The sequence below is a fragment of the Anolis carolinensis genome, chromosome 3, assembly GCF_035594765.1.
Source record: "Anolis carolinensis isolate JA03-04 chromosome 3, rAnoCar3.1.pri, whole genome shotgun sequence".
In the NCBI taxonomy this organism is placed as follows: Eukaryota; Metazoa; Chordata; class Lepidosauria; order Squamata; family Dactyloidae; genus Anolis; species Anolis carolinensis.
Window position 1 is genome coordinate 225,727,918 of NC_085843.1, and position 8,807 is coordinate 225,736,724.

Sequence of the window (8,807 nt, forward strand, 5' to 3'; positions counted from 1 at the left end):
CAGGGCCACCATGTTGTTCCTAGCTACTTTTAGCTGGAGAACTGAAAAACAGTCTTTCTCATCCCAATTTGGAATAGAGTGCCATAGCAAAATGAGTCCCATTCAAGCTAAACACATTATGTTATCGTCATTATATATCTCCAAGGGATCTTTCACATTATATAATTATATGATTATGATTCCATAATTCCATAACTGGAATTCTGGGATTTGTTTTCTGAGTCACTAGAATTCTCTGACTAGAAAGTATAAATACTCCTCTCCAAACTGGAAATATCAAGATTCCGTAAGAAGTTATCATAGCAGTTAGTTGGGTACTATAAAAGGATTCCTAACTTAGCGTTGCTATACTTTCAAATTCTTCAAATACAGGTGTTCAATTTGCATACTGTGCAAGTTATTCTATCCATGCAAATCATTCCAGATTTTATTATGAATATGCAAATTCAGCACACTGACTGCTGCATTTCCTTCTATTATATTTCAACATTTATATCCTTTTTTAAAATTAATCTGGGGGGAAAAACCCAGTTCAAAGTAATGTTGAAAGCACTGGGCTTGGAACAAGCAAGTTACAGTCACAGTCATGTGACTGTGGCCTGTTTCAGTAAACCCCTTCTTAATCTGTTTATACCATTCACTACCCTTCCTTCCTACTACCCTCCCTTGCCTAAGTTGTGCTTCTTGCACTCTGCTTCTTGTACCTTCTGCTTGCACCATTTCCTTCCCCTCTATTCCATTACCTCATATGTCCTTCCATTGCCTACACAATTTAGTATCTCTTCCCATAACTGAAACTTAATCCAGAAGAGATGGGGTGCTTCTGGTCAGTCGTAAGGGCATTCAGACAAGGCTGAAAGGGTAACATTCCTCCTAAAATCTCAGGTTCACAGCTTGGGCATGCTCCTGGACTCAGATCTGAGCCTAGATGTTTAGATTTCAGCAGTGGTTAGGAGCTGCACCACTAGAACTGTTCCTTGAGATGCCTGATCTGTCTATTGTGGCCCTCATTACATCCCATTTTGATTACTGTAAAGCACACTTTGTTAACTTACAAACTGTTTGGAAACTCAAGTTGCTCCAAAATGCTGCAGCACGTTATAGGGAACATATCACTGCAGCTGAAACAACTCCACTGGCTGTCGATACATTTCTGGGGAGAATTCAGTGTTGTCTTTGATCTTTAAAGCCCTACCTGGCTTGGATCTAAACTGTTTGAAAAACTGTATCCCAATATGAACCTGTGTTCTAAGTGAGGATTTATTTCAGTCCCATGGTTATCGAGACACAGTAAAACCCCACTCCAAATGATTTAAAGTTAATTAAGAAACTACAAATATACGATTTTTTTTTGTTTTATTAAAAATGCCTTTCCTGGGGGTCCCAAGTTGTGCAAATTCAAGGTTTTAGAGGACTGGGAATAAATCCAGAAGGTAGCAGCTGTACCCCATGAACTACATTGTATCTAACCCTTTAATAAATTGTAGTATTTGATTATTTTTGTGTAATCTGTATCTTTTAAGCTGTGTACTGTATCTATTTCTCCCAATGAAGTGTATATTTAAACTGTATGGAAATGCTTTCTTTGCGTCTCCTGGTGGAGAGAAAAAGCAGGGTATAAATAATAATAATAATAATAATAATAATAATAATAATAATAACAACAACAACAACAGCAACAACATACACCGTTTCTTAAAATGTATCAGAATGTAACCTAGAAACAGCCACCCATCTGTGACCCCGTTGAGATAATCCCATGGGAATGGAAAAGTGAGCAATTCCCTCTAGCTATTTCCCAAGTCAGATAATCATCAGATTCATTGTATGTATGCAAAGACAGGTGATCTCTTTGCCAGGGAGATAAGCCTAGATGTTTGAGCAATTCATCTGAGGCTGAGAGTCTGCCACTCCGTCATGGAAACAGGGGCTGAGACTACGTGCATTCATTAACTCTTTTATTGACAACCAAGTCCTTCATTACCTAAAATCAGCACCCTTGCCCCTTGGGTCTTGCATCTTTGTTTTCTGGGCTCCATATCTTTGTTTGGCACAGACCTAGACATTTGTTGTAACTCAGCTGCTGCGGCCTGTACTACAGCAGGAGTTGGAGTCTAATTCAGAGTCTGATTTGGATTTTGGCTTCCTGCATAGACCAATCCCCGGTTGCCATTCTCTTCATCAAGGAAATCCCTGCTTGGAGGCAGTGGCATCAACTGAGGTCCTGGCCAATCCTGGCACAGATACTAGCTGGCCCTTGTTTTAGCTAATCAGGGGAGGGAGAAGGAGGTCCGAATGGCTGTTAAACTGTATAAGATGACTTGCATTTCTTTGGATGGTTATGCTTGTACCTTTTGAAGCAAATTGCTTGTACTAGCATCCATTTTGACCAAAGCGTATTACAGTGTTCCCTCACTTATCACGGGCGTTACATTCCAGGACCACCCGCAATAAGTGAAAATCCGCGAAGTAGGGACACTATATTTATTTCAATATTTATACATTATTTTAGTAGTTATACATATTTTAAGTCTTTATCAACCAATCGTGTGTTGATAAATCGCCTCCTTCTCCTCCCGTTGCCACTTAGGCTCCTTTTCTCTCCCTTCGGCTTCTCCTTCCTCCCTTCCTTAGGCTATACATTGTAATTTTTTATGATTTATAATATTCTTTTAGAGTTTATTGAAAAACCGTGAAACAGCGAATCAGCGAAAAGTGAACCGCGAAGTAGTGAGGGAACACTGTAAACCTCTGTGGCTTGTCTTCAACCTGGTGAGTTGGTTTCTTTGTCCTGGCCTATCTGGTCTACCGTATGCTCACGAGGCACGGACTCTCTATCCGTGGTTTTAGCTCAATCACTACACCACCAGCATCCCAGACACCTCTTGTGAGAACTTAAGAGAGAGTCTGCACAGTGGCCACTTCCAAACTATGGAATCTCCTTCCACAGGTATTCTAGTTTTCCCTCTCCCTATTGCCTTCCTTTTTATTTTATTTATGTAGACTTTTGGTTATGTTGTACATTGTAACAGACAGATTTCTAAAATTGGCAGTGATTGGGTTATACTGTAGTTTTAATTTTAAATAAAAATCATTCTTTGGGGAAGTGTCTAGTTGTGGGTGTCAGGAACTTTCTGCAATAGTTGGAGGACCATGATAGAATTGTTCTGTGGTTGTATTATTCGTTCATGAATGTCTGTGTACAGTTGGCCCTTTATATCCATGAGTTCTGCACCCACAAATTCAACCAACCACAGCTTGAAAATATGAGAAAAAACACTCTAGCACTCATTTGAATAGTTTGCCATTTCATATAAGGGTTGTCATGGTATGTAATGGGACTTGGTCATCCATGAATTTTGATACACAAGAAAGGTCTTGGTACCAAAAGCCCACTGTATTCCCAACCAGGATTAAACATCAATACTATTGTAATTCCTACTTTGTGAGCATGACATAGGTTAGCAGAGGGGAATCCACCAATACACCAAACAAAAGGTGTGAGATAGGACCCTTTTCTCCTAGTGTTTACTGGAAAGACAGGAAATTGAGGCTCAAGATAGAAAGAAACAATTGACAAGGGGTGCAAGGAAAGGAGAACAAGCATGTTTTGAAAACAATGGAGAGCTGAATAAAGTTTAACAAATCACAGAAGGAAAAGATGATGAGAAGCTATTATACCCTGAACTTTGCCTTTTGCTCACTTGGTTGTTTGGGAGGTTTGCTGCTAGATTGAGGGCATTTCCAGAGAGAAGACTCCTCATACCATCAGTCATAAGGCCCTCTGCAGCTCTTATATTTTTTCTTCCCCAACAAATTTTTCTTGGTAAGACACAAGGTGCTTGAAAACACAAAAGATGCTTTTGTGTGGAGAACAATGTCATGTTAAGACTTTCATATGGAGAACAATGTCACATGCAAAACTGAAATGAGGCAGGATGATGATATGATAAACTGAAAGCCTCATCTGAAATTACTCTTAATTTTAAAAATAAACTCAATGGCTACTTGAAAATAGGGAATCAAGACAAACATCCTGTCCAATGTAGGGTGCATCCACACTGTATAATTAAAGCAATTTGACATCATTTTAATGATCCTGGCTCAATGCTATGGAATCCCAAAAGTTATAGTTTTACAAGATCTTTAGACTTCTCTGCCAATGAGAGCTGGCGCCACAGCAAACTACAACTCCCATGGTTCCATAGCATTGAGTCATGGCAGTAAATGTAATGTCATTAATTCTGCACCCTTAATGGGACCTATATCTAGGGGCATCATCAAAGCTTTGAAGCATTACCATTTTGGAAACAGTTCCCTGAATCACAGCATTCCAATGGTCTGCCCAGTTGAGTATTCTAAGAATGTATGTCTAAAAAAGCAATGTTCTCAAGCTTTTTACGGTGTATAAAGGATGGTGCTGTTCCTTTGCAAATTCCTCAGTTGCATAATTATCAATGGACCTACTTCAAAATAGGTAGCTTGTGGACTACTACTACGTAATTAAATAGTATGCCCAATTTTCAGGAGTTTCTGAATATATATATATATATATATATATATATATATATATATATATCTGTCTGCTGTCTGCATTCCCCTCTCCCTGTCCATATTTAAGTACATTTATGGTATTTTCATGATAAAAACTAGTATAATCAAAAGCACATTGTCCAACAAAAATATATCACCTGTCGATTTTGAGAGCAAGCAAAGACAGGTTGATTCCCAACAATCAGTAAAACATCTGCTTCAGTTTGGTTTAAGATAGTTGGTGTCAGGATCCAGGCTGCGGAGCACCAATAACCATGTGCAGAGACCAGAAACTATCTAATATCTTTATTTAAGAAATATATAAAGTCAATAAAAACAAGTGAAGAATAAAGTTCAGAAGCAGACCTTTCAGGAAAGGCCAAATATAGTCCAGGAAAATAATGTCCAATATAAAATATTAGAGTTCAAAGTTATAATCCATTAACCGAAACACACACTTTGCCAAGCAATAGTGTGGGGAGATGACAAGGTCTTTAGTCCATTGAAGCTTGACAACAAGGCTGGATCATAGGCTTGGTACTTGGCTGAATCAAGGACTTGGAACGGAACAACTTGAAGCATGAAACAAGGTCCGTGGCAAACGTGAAGCAAGGCAAGACTTGAAACTAGATCCGGGAAGCAGGGAACAAGGAATACGAAGTTCACACACGATCTCTCTCCTCAAGCTGATCAATTGACTCCGCAAGGTTCCCCTTGCGGCAAAACCCCTATATAGGGTCTTGTTTTTCCCGCCAACAGAACACTTTCCCTGGAGAACAAGAAGTGAAACCCAACTCTGTCCAGATGCATGACTCCTTAGAATTTCCCAAGGGAAGCAGACCTAATCAGCTAATTGTCTGGCAGCGATTCTGAGGCTCCGGCGATTAGCCTCCCTGACTCCTCTATCTCTATTATAATTGTCCTTTCGGGAAAACGGGGGAGAATTCTGCCCAAGGCTTGTTTGGTTAACTTCCTGAGGACAAACATCTTCCAGGTGGCGAGGCTCCGATTCAAGCTGAACCGGTGGAAATCCCATGTTTTCCTCCTCATCTGCCACAATAGCACTAGGAACGGGACTACAAGGCCCATGAGACATCACACTATCCCCCTCCTCAAGGCCCCTCTCCAACATGGCCCCTCTCCTCGAGTCGCGGGGCCGCGGCTTGGCAGGGTAGGCCTGATGGAAGCGGCGAACTAAGTCGGGGGCATGGACCGTGGAAGCGTCTTCCCAAGAGCGTTCTTCGGGCCCAAAACCCACCCAGTCAATGAGATACTGAAGACGGCGGCGATGAAAGCGAGAATCCAAAATGTCCTGAACCTCGAATTCTTCCTCCCCGTCCACTAAAACAGGGGCGGGGGCTGGCCGGTCCACGTCGGGGTGTACCCCATCCGCCGGAAGGAGCAGGGAACGATGAAACACCGGATGAATGCGCATGGAGCGCGGAAGTTGTAGTTTGAAAGTCACGGGGTTAAGTTGCGCCACCACTGGGTAGGGACCAATGAAGCGGGCATCTAACTTTCGGCAAGGACGGTGGGAGGGCAAAAAGCGAGTGGACAACAGAACCCAATCTCCTACCTTGATTTCAGGGCCTGGCTGGCGATGGCCGTCAGCGTGGCGTTTATAGTCCTCCTTGGCTTGATCCAGTTGTTGGTGCAAGAGTTGTTGCACTGCTGTGAGTTCTTGCAGCCAGTCCTCCGCTGCAGGGACTTCTGAAGTTTCAATGACAGAAGGGAAGAAACGCGGATGGAAGCCGTAGTTCGCAAAGAACAGGGTTTCTTTAGTTGAAGCCTGGACACCATTGTTGTAAGCAAACTCTGATAGAGGTAATAGGGAAGCCCAATTGTCCTGTTGATAGTTTACATAACAGCGAAGGTATTGTTCCAAAGTGGCATTGGTGCACTCAGTTTGCCCATCCGTTTGGGGATGGTGAGCTGAAGATAAACGAGAGTCTATGCCCAATAGTTTCTGTAGTGCTTTCCAGAAACGAGAGGTGAATTGAGATCCACGGTCAGTGACTAAACTCTTGGGCAATCCATGTAGCCGGAAAATATGCTGAAGGAATAAATCTGCAGTCTCTTTGGCCGTGGGGAGACCATCGCAGGGAATGAAATGGGCCAACTTGGTAAAAAGGTCCACCACCACTAGGATCGTGGTAAATCCAAGGGAGGGTGGTAGGTCAGTGATAAAATCCGTGGAAATTATCTCCCATGGGCGAGATGGAGTAGGAAGGGGATGCAGTAGCCCTGACGGCTTCTCCCTTCTTGTCTTGGAACGCTGACATACCGGGCAGGTATTGACGTATTTCTCCACATCCTTGCGGATCTTGGGCCACCAGAAATCCCGTAGGATCAAGTGCATGGTTTTGAAAAGTCCAAAATGCCCTGCTGGCTTGCAGTCATGACACAGATGAAGTGCCTTTTCTCTGCCTGGACCTGGAGGGATGTAAACATGATTCCTGTAGCATAGTAGCCCATCCTTAAGTGAGAAAGGGAAACGTAGTCCTTGGCGAATCTGTTCTTGAGCCCAGGCATCTGCCTGCTGACTGGCTCTAATTTCTTGAGCGCAAAGGGGTTCTGGGTTAGAGGAAGTTGGTTCAATTGAAGTGGATTTGGTGTTTCCCACTGTGAGTGTGGCAAAGTTTTCGGGCTGTAGCAGTCGAGATTCGGAGGTCTCTCTGCGTCCTGCAGCATACTCTGGTTTCCATGATAGAGCATCTGCCTGCTTGGTCTGAGCCGGGGTTACATAATGGATCTGGAAGTCAAAACGTTCAAAGAATAAAGCCCAGCGCTGCTGCCTTTGATTTAGCTTTCGTGCGGTCCTTAGGTGTTCCAAATTTCGATGATCAGTATGAACCTCAATGGGAAATTTGGCCCCTTCTAACCAATGTCTCCAATTTTCAAAGGCTGCCTTTATGGCCAAAAGTTCTTTCTCCCAAATAGTGTAATTTCTCTCTGGGGCTGTTAGTTGACGGGAGTAATAGGCACAAGGGTGGAGATGTTCTCCCACTGGTTGCATGAGTATAGCCCCAATTGCCACATCAGAGGCGTCAGCCTGCACAACAAAAGGGGTTTTAGGATCAGGGTGCTGTAGAATTGGCTGGGTCGTGAATAACTTCTTTAGCTGCTGGAACCCTTTCTCTGCTTGCTCCGTCCAGCGGAAAGGCTGTTTCCCACGGATGCAGCTAGTGATTGGGTCAGACCAGCGGGCGAAGTCTGGGATGAATTTGCGGTAGTAGTTTGCGAACCCCAAGAAGCGTTGCACTTCCTTCTTGTTGGTTGGCGCCCGCCATTCCAATACTGCTGAAACCTTTGCCGGGTCCATGGAGAGCCCTAGTGGCGAGACGCGGTATCCCAGGAAGTCTACCTCTTGTAGATCAAAGGCACATTTTTCTAACTTGGCATATAGTCCATGATCCCGCAATCGTTGTAGCACCATTCTGACGTGTTGCTCGTGTTCCGATTGTGATCTAGAAAACACCAAAAAATCGTCCAAATATATGATCAAGAACCGATCTAGATAATCCTGGAAGATATCGTTGACAAAATGCTGGAACGTTGCGGGAGCTCCGGATAATCCGTAATTCATGACTAGGGACTCAAATAATCCGAATTTGATATGGAAGGCGGTTTTCCATTCGTCCCCTTCTCTGATGCGAACTAGATTGTAAGCCCCCCGGAGATCCAGCTTGGTGTAAACCTTGGCCCCTCGGAGCCGGTCTAATAGGTCTGAGATCAAAGGCAGGGGGTAGCGATTCCGTTTTGTGATATTGTTCAATGCTCTATAGTCCACAACCAAGCGTAGGTCCCCTGACTTCTTTTTCACAAACATCACTGGGGAAGCAGCTGAGGATTGAGAGGGTCTGATGAATCCCTTGTGAAGGTTTGACTCTATAAACTCCCTGAGAGCTTCTTGCTCTGGTTCAGTCAGGGAGTAGAGGTGTCCTCGCGGAATCGGGGGCCCCTCCACCAAGTCAATGGCACAGTCGTAGGGTCTATGTGGGGGTAGTTTCTCGGCTTCCTTTTCATTGAAAACATCCCAAAAGTCCGAATATTTCTTGGGCAAGGTGATAATGGGCTCAGCATCCGTGGCATGACAGACCTTGGCTAGTAGACAATGGTTTTGGCAATATCTTGAGGCAAACTGTAGTTCTCTGTTGGACCAGGAGATGTTTGGGTCGTGGAGTGTCAGCCATGGAATCCCCAAAATCACAGGGAAGTGGGGAACCTCGGTAACGAAGAAGGAAATTTCTTCCATGTGTTCTCTTATCCACATC